The sequence below is a fragment of the Cervus canadensis genome, chromosome 8 (genome assembly GCF_019320065.1).
Source record: "Cervus canadensis isolate Bull #8, Minnesota chromosome 8, ASM1932006v1, whole genome shotgun sequence".
NCBI lineage: Eukaryota > Metazoa > Chordata > Mammalia > Artiodactyla > Cervidae > Cervus > Cervus canadensis.
The window spans coordinates 79,600,682-79,622,945 of record NC_057393.1 but is presented as its reverse complement, the minus strand read 5'-3'; the positions used below and the strand labels follow the sequence as shown (position 1 = coordinate 79,622,945).

The 22,264-nt window shown below is 38.4% G+C and overlaps 1 protein-coding gene across 7 annotated transcripts in view; it reads left to right on the top strand.

Annotated features, from left to right (window-relative positions):
* Positions 1-511: 511 nt before the first annotated feature.
* Positions 512-22,264, top strand: part of CSGALNACT2 (chondroitin sulfate N-acetylgalactosaminyltransferase 2) — a 53,015-nt gene continuing 31,262 nt past the window's right edge. For 3 of the 7 annotated variants that reach the window (XM_043476951.1, XM_043476953.1, XM_043476952.1), the window contains exon 1: positions 514-670. The gene's annotated coding sequence lies outside the window, so the exon portion shown is untranslated. Of the gene's footprint in view, positions 671-700; positions 907-22,264 lie in introns of those variants that run through there. The other 4 variants (XM_043476954.1, XM_043476947.1, XM_043476950.1 and 1 more) reach the window with 4 other exon arrangements.

Sequence of the window (22,264 nt, the reverse complement as noted above, 5' to 3'; positions counted from 1 at the left end):
AGAAATGGAGTGACTGGCAGCCAGGGCTTCTTCGCTGGGGTTAAACACGCAGCCCAGCACTCCTAAGGATGCTCAGACACCTCTGGCGACCTGTCAGTCCTCCCCTCACTGCCCACGCAGGCACTTATTGCCCCCTCGGTCTCCCAGGTCAGGGCACCCGGGCAGGATCAGCGCTGCCATCCTCTGCTGAGTCCCTCCCTTTTGCAAAGCCAGCCGTCCGGACCAAGCTGGTACTCCCGTCCTTGTAGACGCTTGCTCGGGCAAAAGCAGTTTCCTGCCTCCCGCACTCTCCTAGCCTCCACAAGTCGTTTTTTGAGCTACACACGCGCGGCCACGCATACAGGCATATGTGTAACAGATCACGGATTATAATCAGTACTGGATGCTAATTATTGCGCTTTCTTTGCCAAGCACTGGGCGCGGATGGGGCGGGGGCGGGGCCGAGGCGGGGGCGGGGCCGGGGCGGGCGTGGGCCTGGCGAGATCGCTCCGCTGCGGCTGCTCCATTTCCTCACGCGCGCCGGAAGTGGAGGTTGGCGGCGAGGCGGCGCGCCCGGAGGGTGGGAGGTGAGGAGGTGGCGGCCTCTGAGAGCCGGGCGCCGCCCAGGAGTGCGTGCGGCTGGGGAGCTGGCGGGGGGGCAGCGGCCGCCGTGAGCAGATGGGTGAACGCGGTGAGTACCCAGGCCTCCTGGCTCACCCGCCTGCAGCTTCCAGAGCGCGGGTCCCGGACTGTGGGTCTCCGTCCTGGTCGGGTCACCTCACGGACGAGCTTTCCGGGGGGGATCCTGTCCGCGGGGGTCGCCGCACCGACAAGCCCTCCGGAGTCGGCTCCCGTGTCAGGAAAAGCCGCGGTTTTTCGGAGTGGTTTGAGTTGTCTTTTTATGAACAGCGCTGCCAGAGACCGTTGGTTTGCGTGTTTTATTTTTATCACTTTTTTAAAAAACCAGTACACCACTGTCTCTGTTCCCCTGAGTGGATAAACTTTGTAGTCAGCTGTTACCTGTTTATTGCGTTAAATTAGTATTCTCTGGCGGCAGCCTCGCTTTCTGCCAGACCTAGGCACCTTTGAAAGACGCACATTTGTGGAGCAATTAGTGGGGCCGAGGAGACCAAGGGACGGGAAACCTCTTGCATTTTCAGACTTCATCTTGAAAATTATACTATTCCAGAGCAACTTGCAGAGGAATAATTTGTAAACGCCATAGTGAGGCTTTTGTTGATGATGATGTTATTGGCAGAATGAAAATTTGATTGTAAATCTCAAGCTTTTATCCTTCAGCCTGCTTTTCAGATTTATATGCGGTTTGGATATTTAACTATCGTTGATGGTTCTCAGGACCTGGGCCTTCATTTTTGCTGGAATTAATGTTGTATTAGAATAGTACTTCAAATGTGGAAGTAGGACTCCCAAGTATCTTATGACTGAGAATGTTAACGTTGGTTTCGTATTATTCTGATACCGTTTGTTTTAAATTGTCTTATGATTTAAAGAATGTAAAAAGGATTTTGGATATCCAGTATTTGTGGCTCAGAGAATTTTGACATAAACACAATTTTAGTCCATCAGTTTGGAAATTACATTTTTTCTTAACTTTTTGATTGAAGTATAAAATTATATGAAGTCATAAAGTGCATGAATCTTAGTTGTACAGCTTAGTGAACTTTTATGTATTTATTAAGTTTTGCAACCACCAGCCACATCATATTTTATACCTATGGAACGTTTCCATATTCCAGGAGTTTCCCCCTGCTACTTCTAAGTCAGTTATACCCCTGTACCCACACCCCCCCATCAGTATTCAGATTTCTGTCATCTATTAGTTTTGTTTAGTTGGGGGTTTATATTAATGGAATCATACAGTATGGAATCCGCATACTGCTTATGAGTTTCACCCATAATGTTTCATGTATCAGTAGTTTGTTCTTTTTTATTGTTGTGTAGAATCCATTGCATGATTATACGACTGCTCTGTTGGTTGATCTTTTTGTTTCCAGCTTTTCTATATTGTGTATTTTGAAGAGTGCTATGAACATTCTTACAGACGTCTTGGTAAACATCTGTGTATTTCTGTCAGCTGTGGAATGGCTAAATCATAAAGTAGATGGAAAATTACTTTTTAACCATCATGGAGTCTTCCTTTTTAAAAAATACAATTTGTTAACTTTTGTAACATTAAAGATTGGTAAAAAGCATAACCATTAATATTTTCAAGACTTAAGTGATTTATTATCATATTATTTACTGCTTGGATTGCACATCTGTGACTGTCATTATTTAACTGTCCGTTAGGTAAGTCTGTTAGATAGAGCTGGTTCCGTTTTGTCCCTGAAGCTTGTTGTATAACACTTAGGTAAGAACTGTGTTACTCAAGTTAGTGGTTGTTAGGGGAAATGAAACACTGAAAGAAGGTCACTAAAAATAGGATTGCAAGTCAAAACACTTAACGTTGTTGTTGTCATACTGCACAAAGTTCTGGGTATAAATGTAAAATTGAATTATAAGGTTAGTTACAAATGTGAATTTACTACAGGAGTACAGTGATTTCTACCTGTGCTGAGATAGTGATACATTTATAATGGAAACAGACCACAAAGATCACTAAACATTTGTGGGAAATGGGTAGCACATAAAAGATAGCCCTGACTGAACAAAACACAAAGGACTAGACCTGAGGCAATGGAGTTCACGTAAGAAAAAGAAAACTTTAATATAAATATTGATATGCCCAGATTTGGGAAGGTATGGCTTCCCCAGTGGTTCAGTGGTAAAGAATCTGCCTGCAGTGCAGGATACGTTGTAGATGTGGGTACGATCCCTGGGTGGGGAAATCCCCAGAGGAGGAAATGGCAACCCACTCCAGTAGTCTTGTTGGGACAATCCCATGGATAGAGGAGCCTGGCGGGCTACAGTCCATGGAGTTGCAGAGTCGGACATGACTGAGCAGCTGAGCACAGTCAGCACAGTCACATACCTACTGAATATATACCAGCTGGCCTGAAAATACACAGTCAGTTCTTGAATATTAAAACATAGAGTGTTGGAAAAAGAACTTCCCTGGTGGTCCATTGGTTAAGAGTCAGGCTTCCACTTCAGGCGGCAAGGGTTCCATCCCTGGATGGGGAGCTAAGATTGCACATGCCATGCTTTGTGGCTCCTCCCCTGGAAAAGCTCTCATTGAGCATTTCCCCCCCATTGGACATGTTTTGAATTCAGAATCTTATTTCTCACCAAACTCTCATTCAAAGTAGTGGCCAAATAAAATCATTTTTACCCAGACCCACTTGGAATGTCTCAGGATGTACTATACCAAATGAAAAATTAATCCAAGAAAAATACATGTGGAATTCAAGAAACAGTAATCAAAGAAAACAGTAAAATGTATTTCTTTACTCCAAGGCATTGCTAACTAGCTAAGAAGTTTAATGTAATGCAAAAGAAGAATTCTTAAACCAGAGTATATAGTTTTTAAGTCTGTAATCTGGAACAGATATTTGACATGATTTTAAAGTTAGTTGGGAAGGTGGATAATAGATAAAGCATGTTGGAAGGTTTATCCCGAGTAAGGGAGAAGCTATAGATAACTGACCATTTACTGTTGAAATGAATGCTTTATGGAAATTTGTCCCAGCTGGAAAGTTCCATTTCCAGGGATTTATCCTGAAGATGAATTCACATGTGGAAAGTTACGTATACACATGTAACTATTTCTGCTGAGATGTTAGTAATGTCAGTGGATTTAGAAGAATACACAAAAACTAGAGAGGGGAACCCGGCCTCTGGGTTAGAAAGATAGGTGTCACTGTAAGCCTCTATATTGTGTTTACCCTTTTTATTACATGTATTTGTTTTGTGGAATTTTAAAAATATAAAACATTTTTAAGAATGTAAAAATCTGTAAGGGTTTAGAGCATGAGTTGCCAAGTCTGGTTGACCACCTAGCACGATCTGTGACCTGAGAGTGGCTTTTATATTTTTAAGAGCTTGGGGAAAAAAAGAATAGTTTGTAACATGAAAATTATATGAAGTTAAAATTTCAGCATCCTTTAGAACACACCTCTACCATTCATTTACTCATTTTCTATGGCTGCCTTTGTGCTGCAAGGCAGAGTTGACTTGTTGTGATATTTACTGCTTGACCCTTTACCTAAAATGTTTGCTAACCTCTAATTTAGAGGCCAGAAATAGACTTCCATATATGTAGGAATTTTGCTTTGATTAAAGGGGCATTTCAAGTTAGTGTCAAGAGCATGGATTATTTAATAAATTGTAAGAATTGACTATTTGAGGAAATAAATTTTACACTAGAATTATTTCTGGTAGGGAAGCCAAAATTGAGAAGTTGTGCAGGAAAAGATTGATAGGTTTACCCATTAACAGCAACAACAAAGCAAAACTTTGTGTAATGGGAAATAATACCTAACACTTATTGAACACTTAATGACTGGCACGTTTTGCTTAGTTAATTTGTACAATAACACTCTAAGGTAGATTCTATAACTGTCCCCACCTAACAGATGAGAAAACTGAAGTTTATAGAGATTCAGGAATTTGTTTGTATTGATGAGTTAGAAAGTGATAGAGCAGATGTGTGAACTCACGCCATCTGGCTCCCAAGACTGTTATACAGACAAAACCTGAAAGAAGTATTTGTAGATTGTTAACACCATTGTATAGATATTATCTATGTGAGCCTCATTTGGATCTACTTCATCCCTTTTATTTATTTATTTATTTAATGTCATCCCTTTTAGATAGACATTCTGTTGTTTTCTGGTAGACAGTCTGCAGTTTACTAAACCTTTCCCCTATTGAAGGACTTTAAATTGCTTTTAGTTAGCTGTTATATCCCTGGATTTCAGGCGGTGAAGAATCTGCCTGCGGTGCAGGAGACCTGGGTTTGATCCCTGAGTTGGGAAGATTCCCTGGAGAAGGGAATGACTACCCACTCCAGTATTCTTGCCTGAAGAATTCTATGGACAGAGAAGCCTGGTGGGCTACAGTCCGTCAGATCACAAAGAGTCAGACTGAGCGAATAACACTCACTCACGCTCATAACACTAGCAAACATCTTATGCATTGACTTCATATATTAGTATAAATATTTCTATAGTTTAGAATCTTAAACACGGAATTGCAAATTGTTGAATTAAAGGCCATGTGCATTTAAATCAAGTTTGTCCTCCAAAAAATAAGAATGTGTGTGCATGTGTGTCTGTTTAATGTGTGTATTTTAAGTTTATCTTTGTCTGTATGTGTATATTTTTAGTTTATCTTTTGTCATCCAGACAAACCATTTCTTTTTACAGACCAAGCCCAGAAAGGTTAAGTGTTATGCTCAAGTTTACATAGCTATTAAGTAGCTATGATTTGACTCTTTTTATTGTGCTACAGGCTGCCTTTGGCACAATTTCCTGCTTTATCTATAATGATATTGATGTTCCTGCCATTTATCTTGCTGAAATCCATGTACCATAAGTTTAGCTTTCTCCAGAAACATTTGTCAGAATTAATCCATCTGACCTTACTTACCCCTAGCACTATGCCTCTCTTAGTCAGTTTGGGCAATTATAATAAAGTACTTGTAGACTGAGGGCTTCCCCTGTGGCTCAGAGGCAGAGAATCTGCCTGCAACGGAAGAGATGCAGATTAGATCGTTGAGTCTGGATGATCCCCTGGAGGAGGAAATGGCAGCCCATTCCAGTATGCTTGCCGGGAAAATCCCATGGACAGAGGAGCCTGGTGGGCTACAGTTTGTGGGGTCACAAAGAGTCAGATGCAACTGAGCAAGTGACAGACTGAGTGACTTATAACAAGTATATTTCTCAAGTCTGAGATCGGGATGCCAGCCTGGTTGGGTTATGGTGAGGACCCTCTTCCAGGCTGTATCTTATTTTATCTTCACAAAGCAGAAAGAGGGCTACTTTGTTCTCTGATAGGGCTTCCCTGGCTGGCTCAGACGGTAAGGAGTCTGCTTGCAGTGCAGGAGACCTGGGTTCAATCCCTGGGTCAGGAAGATCCTCTGGAGAAGGAAATGGCAACCCACTCCAGTATTCTTGCCTGGAAAATCCCATGGACAGAGGAGCCTGGCAGGCTGTATTCCATGGTGTCACAAAGAGTCAGATATGACTGAACGACTTCACTTTTGTTTTCTCATTCAAGTCCCATTCAAGAGGGCTCCACCTTCATGAACTGATTAGCTGCCAAAGGCCCTGATTCCTAATACTGCCATATTGGGGTTTAGGATTTTAACATATGAATTTGCTGGGGGGTGGGGAGTGCGGCTCATTCATTGCAGTACCTGGACACACAGTAGGTACTCAAAGTATTTGTTGAATGCACACTGCCTTTTCGTAATCAGTATTGCTAAATATCTACAAAACACTTATTCAATAACATGTTAAAGAATCCATGTATCATTGGAATATTCATCAGTTGCTCAAGAAATAAAAAGTTGTAATTCCCTCCCTCACATATGTTTGTACTTCATGTTTGGTCTACTGACAGGCTTTGTTTTCCTAATAATTTTTGTGATTTTGTTTAAATGAACTCAAAATTATATATTAAGTTTTTGAAAACTTAATAAGAAATTATTCTGCACAGAAAATTTAGGAAGATTATACAGACTAGAACTTTGAAAATAAATATTCAGATTAAATGAATTGCTTGTATTTTGCAGAAGACAGTAGGCTACTCTTATTGCAGATGTTAGTTTGGCATCCTGCAGTGTAAGCATTCTGGAAGTGATGTTTGAAAAGTTTATTAGTAGTTCCATAAAATTATAGAATCAAATGTTTGAGTAGGAACTGGAAAGGTCATATTATGTAGGGATCAGTACTGTAGGATGAACTATCTTTAATACTCTCTTCTTGTCTCAGAGTCACAAGGCAAATAGAAAAGATGAATGAGACTTTCAGAGTAATCCAAGTTCTACTTTAGTAGGGATGGAGCCTGAGGTATTCTTAGTTTTGTTTTTTTTAAATACAGATTTGTTGTTAATAAATCTTTGTACTTGTCCGAATGACCAAAATGGAGTTTACTTGCAAATGCCTCTTTGGCACTACTACTCAAACTAAATCGGATTTGGGTTTATTTTTTAAACAGCTTCATTGAGGTATAATTGACTTATAATACCCTACACGTATTTAAAGTATAAAATTTGATAATTTGAACATGTCTACCTGAAATCATCACCACACTCAAAATGATAAGACATATCCATCACTACCAAAAGTTTCCTTGTGCCCTTTAATAATTTCTTCCTGGTATCACCTTCCCCTACTCTCACCCCATTCCAGGCAACCACTGACTTCTCTGCTTTCTGTCACTACAAATTACCTTACGTTGAATTGAATTTATGTAAATGGAATCATAGTCTTTCATTGTACTCTTTTATTGTTGGACTAATTCTGTTATTGAGATTCATCCATATTGAAGCTCAGTCACTCCCATCTCTTCGTGACCCTTTGAACTGTAGCCTGTCAGGATCCTCTGTCCATGAGATTTTTCATGCAAGAATACTGGAGTGGGTGGCCACTTCCTCCTCCAGGGGACCTTCCTGAACCAGGGATCGAACTGTCTCTCCTGTTACAGGTGGATGCTTTACTCACTGAGCCATTGGGGAAACCCACTGAAGTCTGTATCCGTAGTTTATTCCTTTTTATTGCTAGCAGTGTTCCACTGTATGGATGTACTAGTTTGTTTATCCATTCACTTGTTAATGGACATTTGAGTTGTTTCTAGTTTTTGGCTGTTTCATGTACAGCTGTTTTGAACATTTGTGTACAAGTCTTTGTATGGACATACACTTTCATTTCTCTTGGTTAAATATGGAATGGAATGGCTCTATCAAATGATAGGCTTATGTTTAACTTGTTAAGAAACTGAAACCATCTTGCATTTTCACCAGCAGCGTATGGAAGTTCTAATTCCTCCACTTGTCACTAACATCAAGGCTTTTAACTTTTAGCACATCTGAGATTAACCATTGTGGTGTCTCATTATGTTTTGAATTTGTATTTCCCTAATGGCTAACAGTGTTGAGTATTTTTTTCATGTTCTTATTTGAAGTGTTTCTTCACATCTGTTGCCAATTTTTTTATTGTGTTTGTTTTGTTATTATTGCATTTTGATACTTTTAAAAATATATTCTGAATATAAGTCTTTTATCATATATTTGCTTGACCCATATTTTTTCCTGGTCTGTGACTTGTTTCACCATTCCCTTAATAGTGTTCTTCAAAGAGCACAAATTTTGATAAAGTTCAATTTATTAATTATGCTGTTAGTTACATATCAAAGAAATCTTTGCCTAATTCAAGGGCACGAAGATTTTCCCCTATGCTTCTAGTTTTATAGTTTGCATATAGAACTGTGATTCATTTTGTGATTTTTTTTTTAAGTTGAGGTGTGGTTAACTTAAAATATTTAAGTTTTTAGGTGTATGACATAGTGATTCACTATTTTTATAGGTTATTCTGCATTTAAAGTTATTATAAAATATCAGCTGTGTCCCCTGTGCTATACATACATCCTTGTATCTTATTTATACCTAGTAGTTCATATCTCTTAAACCCCTTCCCCTATCATGCCCCTTCCCCCTATGATTCAGTTTGAACTATACATTAGTGCGTATGAAGCAGTGTCTCATTGTGGTTTTCATTTTTCTACTGGAATATGATGTTGAGCATCTTTTTATATACTTGTAGACTTAATCTTTAAAGAAATGTCTACTCATACCTTTTGGGTTATGTATCTTTTGGGGAGGGGGGGAGCTGCATTAGGCAGCATGCAGGATCTTAATTAATTTCCTGACCAGAAATGGAGCCCATGCCCTCTGCATTAGAATCACAGAGTCTTAACCACTGGACTGCCAGGGAATTCCCTGTTATTTGTCTTTTTAATATTGAGTAGTAAGAATTATTTATATATTTTAGCTGCAGACCTCTATTAGATATATGATTTACAAATATTTTCTTGATGATACCCTTTGCAGCACAAAAGTTTTTAATTTTAATGAAGTCTACTTTATTTGATCTTTGGTATTTTGATGTCATGTCTAAGAAACCATTGCCCAATCTAAGGTCCCAAAGATTTACACTTATGTTTGTAAGCTTTTTTTGTTTGTTTGTAAAGTAAGCTTTATAGTTTTAACTCTAAAACACTTAGATCTTTGATCCATTTTGGGTTAACTTTTGACTACAGGGTGAGGTAGAGATTCAGTTTTGTTCTTTTGCTTGTGAGTAGGTATCCTAGTACCATTTATTAAAAAGACTGTTCTTTTTCCATTGAGTTACCTTGCCACCTTTGTTGAAAATCAGTTGACTTACTGTGAAGGTTTATTTCTGGACCATCAATTCTGCCCCACTGATCCATATGTCTAGTCTTATGCTAGTTCCATGCTCTCTTGATTACTATAGCTTTGAAGTAAGTTTTGAAATGGAAAAGTTGAGTTCTGCAATTTTGTTCTTCTTTCTTAGTACTGTTTTGGCTATTCTGGGTTCTTTGAATTTCCGTATGAGTTTTAGGATAAACTTGTCAATTTCTGTAAAGCTGGGAATCTGAAGGAGATTGTGTTGAATCTATAAATCTATTTGGAGAGTATTGCCATCTTAATAATATTAAGTCTTCCAGTCAGTAAGCATTGCTATCTTTCTATTTATTTAAATTTTTAGTTTCTTTTAACAGTCTTTTGTAGTTTTCAGAGTACAGGACTTGTAACTTTTTTTTTAAATTAAGGTATAGTTGATGTACAGTGCTGTGCTAATTTCTGCTGTACAGCAAAATGATTCAGTTATACATACATAGACATTCTTTTTTAATATTCTTTCCATTATAGTTTATCCCAGGAGATTGGATATAGTTTCTTTGCCATACAGTAAGACCTTGTTGTTTATCCATTATAAGTGTAATAGTTTGCATCTACTAACCCAAAATTCAGTCTTTCCCTTTCCCTCCTCCTAACCCCATGGCAACCACAAGTCTGTTTTCTATGTCTGTGAGTCTGTGTGTTTTTTGCTGATAGGTTCATTTGTGCCATATTTTAGATTCCACATATAAGTGATAATGGTGTTTGTCTGTTTCTGACTTACTTCACTTAGCATGATAATCTCTAATTGCATCCATGTTGCTGCAGATGACTATTTCATTCTTTTTTATGGCTGAATAGTATTCCACTGTATATATGTACCATATTTCTTTATACATTCATCTGTTGATGATTTAGGTTATTTCCATGTATTGACTATTGTGAACAGTGCTGCTATGAACATAGGGTGCATGTATCTTTTGGTATTATAGTTTTATCAAGTATATGCTCAGGAGTGGGATTTCTGGATCATATGGTGATTCTGTTATTAGTTTTTTAAGAAACTTCACACTGTTTTCCATAGTGGCTGTGCCAACTTACATACCCATAAACAGTGTAGAAGGGTTCCCTTCTCTCCACACCCTCTCCAGCATTTGCTATTTGTAGACTTCTTAATTTTGGTTATTCTGACTGGTGTGAGGTGGTACCTTGTAGTTTTGATTTGCATTTCTCTAATAATTAGTGATATTGAGCATATTTTCATGTGCCTGCTGGCCATCTGTATATTTTCTGTGGAGAAATGTCTATTAAGGTCTTCTGCCCTTTTTTTAATTGGCTTTTTTTGTCGTTGAATTGTTTGGCCTCTTGTATATTTTGGAGGAGGTCAAGCCCTTGTCAGTAACATCATTTGCACATATTTTCTCTCACTCTGTAGTTTGTCTTTTCATTTTTTTTTTTTTTTTAATGGTTTCCTTTACTATGCAAAAGCTTGTAAGTTTGATTAGGTCCCATTTGTTTCTTTTTGTTTTTATTTCTATTGCCTTGGGAAACTGACCTAAGAAAACATTGGTGTGGTTTATGTCAGAGAATGTTTTGCTCATGCTCTGTTCTAGGAGTTTTATGGTGTCATGTCTTATTTCTAACTCTTGGAGCCATTTTGAGCTTATTTTTGTGCATGGTGTGAGGGTGTGTTCTAACTTCATTGATTTGCATGCAGCTGTCCAGCTTTCCCTGCATCACATGCTGAAGAGGTTATCCTTTTCCCATTTTATGTTTGTTGAAGGTTAATTGACTTTAGGCGTGTGGGTTTATTTCTGGACTCTATTACTTTCCACTGATCCAAATGTCCTGTTTTTGTACCAATACCACACTGTTTTCTTTACTGTAGCTTTGGTGTTGTCTGAAGTCTGAGAGAGAGTGTTATGCCTCTTGCTTTGTTTTTTCCCCCTCAGAATTGCTTTGTCAATTCTGTCTTTTATGATTCCATATAAATTTTTGGAGTGTGGGATTTCTTTCCATTTCTTTGAATCATCTTTCATTTTCCTTTATAAATGTTTTATAAAATGTTTTATAGTTCTCATCGTATAAGTCTTTCACTTCCCTGGTCAGGTTTATTCCTAGGTTTGGGGTTTTTTTGTTGTTGTTTTGGTGTGGTTCTAAAATATGTTACATTCTCTTTACATTCTCTTTCTGATGTTTTATTGTTAGTGTAAATAAATGCAACCAATTTTTGAATGTTAATCTTGTATCCTGCCAATGTGCTGAATTCATTTACTAGATCTAATAGTTTTTGTGTGGAGTCATTAGGATTTTCTCTCTATATCATGTCATCTGCATATAGTGACAGTTTTACCTCTTCCCCTTCCAATTTGGATACCTTTTACTTCCTTTTTTTTTTTTTTGTCTGATTGCTGTAGCTAGGACTTTTAACACTGTATTGAATAGAAGTGGTTAGTGTGGGCATCCTTGTCTTGTTCCAGATTTTGGCAAACAGGTTTTCAGCTTTTCACCATTGAGTATTATTTTGGCAGCGGATTTGTCATATATGGCTTTTATTATTTAGAGGTATGTTCCCTTCATACCCTCTGGTAAGAGTTTTTATCATGGATGAATGTTGAATTTAGTTAGATGCTTTTTCTGCATGTTCTGATCATGTGGTTTTTGACTTTTCATGTGGTATATTACATTGATTTACATATATTGAACCATCCTTGTGAACTTGGATTGAATCCCACGTGGTCATGGTGTATGATCTTTTTATATGTTGTTGGATTGGTTTGCTAATATTGTGTTGGCAATTTTTGCATCTGTAGTCATCAAAGATATTGACCTGTGATTTTCTTTTTTGGTGGTTATCTTTGTTTGGTTTGGCATCAAGATTGATGGTGGCTTCATAAAATGTATTCGGGAGTATTCCCTCCTCTTCAGTCTTTTGGAATCGTTTGAGCAGGATCAGTATAAATTCTTTGTATATTTGGTAGAATTTGCCTGTGATGCCATCTGGTCCTGGACTTTTGTTTGTAGGGAGTTTCTTGTTTGTTTTTATTTTTTATTTTTAAAGATTATATTTCACTTTTAGTGATTGGTCTGTTCAAATTAGCTCTTTCTTCTTGCCTGTGATGCCATCTGGCCCTGGACTTTTGTTTGTAGGCGTTTTTTTGTTTGTTTTGATTTTTAAAGATTGTATTTCACTTTTAATGATGGGTCTGTTCAAATTAGCTCTTCTGTCTCACTTTTGATGGGCTGCTTCTAGAAAGTTGTCCATTTCTTGTAGGCTGTCATTGACTTATAATTGTTCATAGTATTCTCTTATATATTTTTTTCATGTATTTCTGTGGTATAGGTTGAGGTTTCTCCTTTTTCATTTTTTATTTTATTTGGATTCTCTCTCTTCTTCTTCTTGGTAAGCCTGGCCAGAGGTTTGTCAGTTTTGTTTCAAACCAACTCTTAGTTTTAGTGATTTTTTTTCTATTGTTTTTTAATCTCTATTTCGGTTCCTGCCTGATTGTTATTTCCTTCCTTCTGCTGACTTTAGTTTTTGTTTGTCTTTCTTTTTCTAAATCTTTTCAGTCAGTTCAGTTCAGTCACTCAGTCGTGTCTGACTGTTTGTGACCCCATGGACTGCAGCACGCCAGGCCTCCTTGTCCATTGCCAACTCCCAGAGTTTACGCAAACTCATGTCCATTGAGTCGGTGATGCCATCCAACCATCTCATCCTCTCTTGTCCCCTTCTCCTATCACCTTCAATCTTTCCCAGCATCAGGGTCTTTTCCAATGAGTAAGTTCTTTGCACTGGGTGGCCAAAGTATTGGAGTTTCAGCTTCAGTCCTTCCAATGAATATTCATTCAGGATTCATGAGGTGGTAAGTAAGGTTGTTTAATTTTACTTGAGATTTTTCTTGCTTTGTGTGTGTGTGTGTGTGAGGAAGACCTATATCACTATGAACTTCCCTCTGAAAACTGCTTTTCCTGCATCCCATGCTTTGTACTATTCCATGAAAATGACAGTTGCTCAGTCATATCCAATTCTTTGCGACCCCATGGACTATATCAGTTCAGTTCAGTCACTCAGTCGTATCCGACACTTTGTGACCCCATCAACCGCAGCACGCCAGGCCTCCCTGTCCATCACCAACTCCTGGAGTCTACCCAAACCCATGTCCATCGAGTGATGATGCCATCCAACCATCTCATCCTCTGTCATCCCCTTCTCCTCTTGCCCTCAATCTTTCCCAGCATCAGGGTCTTTTCAAATGAGTCAGCTCTTTGCATCAGGTGGCCAAATGATTGGCGTTTCAGCTTCAACATCAGTCCTTCCAATGAACACCCAGGACTGATCTCCTTTAGGATGGACTGGTTGGATCTCCTTGCAGTCCAAGGGACTCTCAAGAGTCTTCTCCAACACCACAGTTCAAAACCATCAATTCTTCGGTGCTCAGCTTTCTTTATAGTCCAACTGTCATATCCATACATGACCACTGGAAAAACCATAGCCTTGACTAGACGGACCTTTGTTGGCAAAGTAATGTCTCTGCTTTTTAATATGCTATCTAGGTTGGTCATAACTTTCCTTCCAAGGAGTAAGCATCTTTTGATTTCATGGCTGCAGTCACCATCTGCAGTGATTTTGGAGCCCAAAAAAATAAAGTCAGCCACTGTTCACTGTTTCCCCATCTATCTGCCATGAAGTGATGGGACCGGATGCCATGATCTTAGTTTTCTGAATGTTGAGTTTGAAGCCAACTTTTTCACTCTCCTCTTTCACTTTCATCAAGAAGCTTTTTAGTTCCTGTTCACTTTCTGCGATAAGGGTGGTGTCATCTGCATATCTGAGGCTATTGGTATTTCTCCCAGCACTCTTGATTCCAGCTTGTGCTTCTTCCAGCCCAGCGTTCCTCATGAGGTTTCTTCTGCATAGAAGTTAAATAAGCAGGGTAACAATATACAGCCTTGATGTACTCCTTTTCCTATTTGGAACCAGTCTGTTGTTCCATGTCCAGTTCTAACTGTTGCTTCCTGACCTGCATACAGGTTTCTCAAGAGGCAGGTCAGGTGGTCTGGTATGCCCATCTCTTTCAGAATTTTCCACAGTTTATTGTGATCCACACAGTCAAAGGCTTTGGTGTAGTCAATAAAGCAGAAATAGATGTTTTTCTGGAACTCTCTGGCTTTTTCGATGATGTTGGCAATTTGATCTCTGGTTCCTCTGCCTTTTCTAAAAGCAGCTTGAACATCTGGAAGTTCACAGTTCACATATTGCTGAAGCCTGGCTTGGAGAAATTTGAGCATTACCTTACTAGCGTGTGAGATGAGTGCAATTGTGTGGTAGTTTGAGCATTCTTTGGGATTGCCTTTCTTAGGGACTGGAATGAAAACTGACCTTTTCCAGTCCTGTGGCCACTGCTGAGTTTTCCAAATTTGCTGGCATATTGAGTGCAGCACTTTCACAGCATCATCTTTCAGGATTTGAAATAGCTCATCTGGAATTCCATCACCTCCAGTAGCTTTGTTCATAGTGATGCTTTCTAAGGCCCACTTGACTTCACATTCCAGGATGTCTGGCTCTAGGTGAGTGATCACACCATCGTGATTATCTGGGTCATGAAGATCTTTTTTGTACAGTTCTTCTGTGTATTGTTGCGACCTCCTTTTAATATCTCCTGCTTCTGTTAGGTCCACATTATTTCTGTCCTTTATTGAGCCCATCTTTGCATGAAATGTTCCCTTGGTATCTCTGATTTTCTTGAAGAGATCTCTAGTCTTTCCCATTCTATTGTTTTCCTCTATTTCTTTGCACTGATAGCTGAGGAAGGCTTTCTTATCTCTCTTTGCTATTCTTTGGAACTCTCCATTCAAATGGGAATATCTTTCCTTTTCTCCTTTGCTTTTTGCTTCTCTTCTTTTCACAGCTGTTTGTAAGGCCTCCTCAGACAGCCATTTTGCTTATTTGCATTTATTTTTCTTGGGGATGGTCTTGTTTTCTGTCTCCTGTACAATGTCATGAACCTCCATCCATAGTTCATCAGGCACTCTATCAGATCTAGTCCCTTAAATCTATTTCTCACTTCCACTGTACAGTCATAAGGGATTTGATTTAGGTCATACCTGAATGGTCTAGTGGTTTTCTTCACTTTCTTCAATTTAAGTCTGAATTTGGCAATAAGGAGTTCATGATCTGAGCCACAGTCAGCTCCCGGTCTTGTTTTTGCTGACTGTATAGGGCTTCTCCATCTTTGGCTGCAAAGAATATAATCAGCCTGATTTCGTTGTCAACCATCTGGTGATGTCCATGTGTAGAGTCTTCTCTTGTGTTGTTGGAAGAGGGTGTTTGCTGTGACCAGTGTGTTCTCTTGGCAGCATTCTATTAGCCTTTGCCCTGCTTCATTCTGTACTCCAAGGCCAAATTTGCCTGTTACTCCAGGTGTTTCTTGACTTCCTACTTTTGCATTCCAGTCCCCTATAATGAAAAGGACATCTTTTTTGGGTGTTAGTTCTAAAAAGTCTTGTAGGTCTTCATAGAACTGTTCAACTTCAGCTTCTTTGGTGTTACTGGTCGGGGCATAGACTTGAATTACTGGGATATTGAATGGTTTGCCTTGGAAACGAACAGAGATCATTCTGTCGTTTTTGAGATTGTATCCAAGTACTGCATTTCTGACTCTTTCGTTGCCTGATGACTACTCCATTTCTTCTAAGGGATTCCTGCCCACAGTAGTAAGTATAATGGTCATCTGAGTTAAATTTACCCATTCCAGTCCATATTAGTTCACTGATTCCTAGAATGTTGATGTTCACCCTTGTCATCTCCTGTTTGACCACTTCCAATTTGCCTTGATTCATGGACCTAACATTCCAGGTTCCTATGCAATATTGCTCTTAAAGCATTGAATCTTGCTTCTATCACCAGTCCCATTCACAACTGTGTGTTGTTTTTGCTTTGGCTCCATCCCTTCATTCTTTCTGGAGTTATTTCTCCTCTGATCTCCAGTAGCATATTGGGCACATACTGACCTGGGGAGTTCATCTTTCAGTGTCCTATCTTTTTGCCTTTTCATAGTCTGTGGAATTTTCCAGGCCAGCATACTGGAATAGATAGTCTTACCCTTTTCCAGGGGATCTTCCCCACCCAGGGATCAAACCCAGGTGTCCCACATTGCAGGCAGATTCTTTACCAGCTGAGCCACAAGGGAAGCCCAAGATTACTGCAGTGGGTATCCTATCCCTTCTTCAGTGGGTCTTCACGACCCAGGAATTGAACCAGGGTCTCCTTCACTGCACGTGGATTCTTTACCAACTGAGTTATCAGGGAAGCCTGTATTATCCCATAGATCTCTTAGATTGCTTTCATTTCTTTTTACTTTCTGCCTGTTGTTTTGATTAATTTCCATTATTCTATCTTCCAAATCACTTATTCTTTCTTCTGCATTATTCATTCTGCTATTCACTGCCTTTAGCTCAGGTTTCATCTTGGCAAATCAATTTTCTAATTTTTCTTGACTCCTCCATATAGTTTCTAGTTCCTTTTTACAGTAATCTGCATTTCTGTTGCTACCCTTTCTTAATTCTTTACTTCAGTATCTTCATTTCCTTTTGAACTTGGTGTCAGACCAAAGAGATCTGTTTCATTGGTTGTTCCATTAGGGAAATTCTCTTGGACTATTGGTTTCTCTGCTGCTTCATTTTGATTATATTTCTGTTACTCTGTGAGTTTAGGAGAAACAATTATCTACTATAATCTTGGAGAGCTATTTATAGTCAGGAGCATCCCGGTGTAGCCTGTGTGGGTTTAATATATGTTTGCTGTGAGGGCTTTTTTTTTTTTTTTTTCCGGTCATGCTAATAGGAAAACATTTTATAGCCTACATGTTTTATCAATTATACCAAATTGTGACACAAACATTGTACGTGTGCTTTTAGCAGTAGACTTAAAAGTAAGCAGTGATACATGTTATGAGTAGTTATACTCTGTAAAAACTTCACTAGATAATTTTCTTTCCATCCTGAACACTGGGGTAAAAAATATGTTTAGAAGAAATAGAAAAACTTTCCTTGTTTGTTGAGTGATTTTATCAGGAAATGGTGCTGGATTTTGTGAAATGTTTTCAATCTATTGATACAATCTTACGGGGTTTGTCCTTTATTCTGTTGATGTGGTGTATTGCATTAATTGAGTTTCAGATGGTAAATCCACTTTGCATTTTTGGGATAAATTTCAGTTGGTCATGGTGTTGTTTGTTGATAGATTTAGTGTGCTTATATTTTGTTGACTATTTTTGTGTCTGTATTCATAAGGAATGTTCTTTTCCATTGATATTTTTGTCTGGTCTTGATATCAAGAGTAATACTGGCCTTATAGAGTGAGTTAAGAAGTATTCTGTTTTTTGAAGGATTTTGTGAAGAATTGATATTAAGTCTTATTAATGCTTGAATTCACTGGTAAAACTATCTGGTTCTGAATTTTTCTTGGTGGGTAGTTTTTTTCATTGCTAATTCAGTCTCATTATAGATCTATTCATATTTGCTGTTTCTCCTGAGTCAGTTACAGTAGTTTGTCTAGGAATTTACCCATTTCATTCAGTTATATCTTAAAGCAATTTAAATAATAAAAGAAATCTTGAGGAGTTCCCTGGCAGTTCAGTGTTAGGATGCTATGCTTTCACTTCTGTGGCCCAGGTTCGGTCCTGGTCAGGGAACTAACAATCCCACGAGGTGTGTGATGCAACCAAAAGAAGGAAAAAAAAAAAAAAAGGAAGGAAAGATGAAATGTTGTAATTATCCATGAAGTTAACACTTCTTGTTTATTCATTGTTTTGTGTTGATCCATGTTTTCAACTGCTAACATTTTCTTTCTGCTTAAAGGACTTTAGTGCAGGTCTGATGATGAAGAATTATTTTTAACTTTCTAATGTTTAAAAAAAAAGTTTTTTGCCTTTATTCTTGAAAGAGACTTTTTTATTTTTCCTTTCAATTTTATAAAGACATTGCTCCATTGTCTTTGTTTCTTGTATGTGTATGATGTGTCTTTCTCCTAGGGTTCACTTTAGAGTTTTCTGTTTATCAGTAGGATTTGAGCAGTTCAATTATCATGAGCCTTACTTTAGTTTTCTTTGTGGCTTTTGTATTTGGTATTCATTGAGTTTCTTGCATCTATATGTTGATAGTTTCCATCAAATTTGGAAATTTTCAGCCTTACTGCTTTAAATATTTCCCCTAGCCCTCTCCCCTTTCTTTGGAGACTCTCTTGTTCATTCACTAAGTCCGACTCTTTGTGACCCCATGAACTGCACCACACTAGGCTTCTCTCTCCTTCACTATCTCCCGGAGTTTTCTCAAACTCATGTCCATTGAGTCAGTGATGCCGTCCAACCACCTCATTCTCTGTTGCCCCCTTCTCCTCTTGCCCTCAGTCTTTCCCAGCACCAGGGTCTTTTGCTCTTCACATCAGGTGGCCAGTTGTTGGAGTTTCAGCTTTAGCATCAGTCCTTCCAGTGAATATTCAAGGTTGATTTCCTTTAGGATTGACTGGTTTGATCTTCTTGCCATCCAGGGGACTCTAAAGAGTCTTCTCCAGCACCATAGTTAAAAGCATCAATTTTTCAACACTCAGGCCTTCTTTACAATTCAGCTCTCTATTTTATATATATATATATATATATAAGGCTGCTTGAAGTGGTCATACTGGCTCCTTGACGCTTACCAGGTGCTTTATTCATGCTTTTCATTCTTTTTTCCATCTACATTTTGAACAGTTTGTTATGTCTTCAATTCGTTAATAGTTTGTTGTGAAATATTTAGCCTGCTGTTAATCCCGTTCAGTGTATTTTTCATCTCATACATTGGTGTTTTCATCTCCTTAGTTTAATTTGGGTCTTCTTTTTTTTTTTAATGTCATTTGTCTCTCCCTATGTTTTTTGAACATGAATGTCTTTTAAAATACAGTTGTAATTGCTTTTTTAATGTCTTTCTGTGAATTCCAGCCTCTGTGTCTTTCTAGGTCAATTTCAATCATTAATTTTTAAAATTATGGATTGCGTTTTTTCTTTGTATGTCTGATCATTTTTGTTTGGATGTCAAAAATTTGAATTTTATTTTACTGAATGCTAGATATTTTTATATTTCTATAAATATTTGTGTGGCTTGTGTAATTACATGGAAACAATTTGATCCTTTCAGGTCTTGCTTTTAAGATTTGTTGGCAGGATCAGGTCCATGTTTAGTCTGGAGCTAATTATTTCCCACTACTGAGGCAAGACCTTTTTGAGTCCTGTACGCAGTCAGTGCCCCATGAATTTGAAGTTTTCCAGTCTGTCTGGTGGGAACATTCACTATTCCTGGTCCTGTTTGCGTGCTGAGTTCTGTATCTCATTTTTATGTGCTTCTTTCCTTAGCCTTAGTTTCTTTGTGTGCCTGCCCTCATCAGTGCTCTGCTGCACACCCCTCTGGGGTCCTCTTAAGATCTCTGGCCTTCTCTCCCTGTGCAGCTCGCTCCTCTGGTACTGTGTCCTTTGAACCTAGTTGCCTTGGTCTCCTCAGACTTGTCAGCTTCCCCTCATCAACTCAGGGAGTTAGCTGGACTCTGCTTAGGAGAGGACCGCCTGTGCTGTGGCGTGGAAACTGAGGCAGTTAGCTGTGTAGGCACTTGTTTCTTGTTCTTCCAGAGATCAGTGTACTTTATCACCTAATATTCAGTATTTTGAAAATCATTGTTTCCTATATTGGGTTTATTTTTTAATTGATTTTGTTTGTGTTTAGTTGTTTCAAGTGTGAGAGTAAATCTGGTCCATATTACTTCATCTTAGCTATAAGAGGAAATCTCTTTAGTCTGTTTTAAAGAGTAAGAATTGATGGCTCCTAAACTTTCTTTCTGGATTTACAATACAGAATTTGCTACTGTACATAATGTATGCCAATATTTCCTGTTGTATTTCATTGCAAAGTAAACCTTAGGTGTGTGTCGGTGCATTCACTTGGATTCAATTCTTTGTAACCCCATGGATTGTAGTTCCCCTCAGGCTCCTCTGTCCATGGAATTTTCCAGACAAGAATATTGGAGTGGGTTGCCATTTTCTACTCCAGGGGATGGATCTTCCCAACCCACAGATCAAACCTGTGTCTCTTGGCGTCTCCTGCATTGGCAGGCCACTGTGCCACCTAGGAAGCCATTAATGGATGATATCTCAGTTTCAAATACACTGTCTGTATAAAGAAAGAAATTATGAGGTATCATATTAATGAAAGGTTGAAGTATTTAGATTATTTCATTCAAAATATTACCAAGTTTGAATGTAGTATAGTTAAATATGTGTAACTTTGTTAATAATTTATTCAAGATTATATCTCCACATTTTTAGTTTTAGTCTTTCTTTCCCCTGATAAACAAGCTGGTAATAACGCATAAATAATTCAGAGCGATATCTGTTAAGTTTTAAACAATGAAATTTAAGTGGCTTCTTATGTAGAGAATTAGTTTTGAGACATGTTAAAAGTCCTGGAACTATTATTAGCTTTGCATCCTTATTTTTTACTTAGTTTTCTTAATACTTATTTTTTTCCTTATTTTTTCTGTATCACTTAAAAGGAGATTTAAAATCAGTAAAAACAGATGCCATCATAATAAAATTTATTTGTGAATTAAATTTTTAAGCATACATGGTTATCTTTTGGTTAACTAAAGTAATAAATGGCTAAGGATAGTAAAGTCCATTGTTTGTGATCCACTAGCCCAAAGAAATTTGAATCTATCCTACATTTTGTACAGATATGTGCCACTTGGGGGAGGGGGAAATCACAGCATTTTACACAGAAGGCATCCAGACTTTCCAGATCAGTAAGAAACTGATGAGGATCATTGTTCCCCAGTTATTTGTTCCATAGGTTCTGCTGCAGTGGTAGAAACCAATTCTATTACAAGCTAGCTGTAGTATCACATATTCTTCTTGACAGACACTTCTTTAGTAGAGTAGTTCTCTCTGCAGTAGAGGCCTTCCCTGCTTCCTGTCTCCTAGATTTAATCTTCTCTCTTTCTAGAATTAAGTATCCTTAAAGTTTAGAAATAAACATGGAAGAGCTCACATAACTGGTTGTGGTATGAACGATAGCATGTAATTTTGTAAATTTATAATGGATTCTTTGGAGAAGGGAATGGCAACCCACTCCAGTATTCTTGCCTGGAGAATTCCATGGACAGAAGAACCTGGTGGGCTACAGTCCATGGGATCGCAGAGTCGGACACGACTGAGTGACTAACCCACCCACCCACATACATAATGGATTCTTTAATTTTTTTTCCTGCAGATAAACATGTTCATGTTTTTCTTTATATAGACTGCAAACCTTTCCAGACTTGTAGGAGATCTGTTGCTGTGTAATACAGTGGAAATAATTATGTGATCTAATGCTCAAATAATCTACTGGAAGAAAGACTTTGGATATAAAAATGTTTCTTAATGTGTTTTCCAGATGTCTGTGGCCTTCTGAAATTGCTTCCCCCCCTACTTAATTTTAAGTCTCTTAGATTCACTAAGTTGAGCTATAGAAATTAATAAAGTGGAATGCTTGAATTGAATAAACAGTAAGAAAATCTCTCTCTCTAGAAAGCCATTACCAATATAACAAAAACAGTTTATAGAAGCTCAACTCCCAAATGGTGATATGTTATAGTTGGGAAATAGTGAGTTAATTGAAATACTATGTTAGTACAGAGTTATACGTGATGTAATTTGCAAATAGTTAGGGACCGATATGGGCTTCCCTGGTGGCTCAGAGGTTAAAGCGTCTGCCTGCAATGCAGGAGACCTGGGTTCGATCCCTGAGTCGGGAATCTCCCCTGGAATAGGAAATGGCAACCCACTCCAGTATTCTTGCCTGGAGAATCCCATGGAGGGAGGAGCCTGGTAGGCTACAGTCCATGGGATCGCAAAAAGTCGGACACAACTGAGCGACTTCACTCACTCACTCACT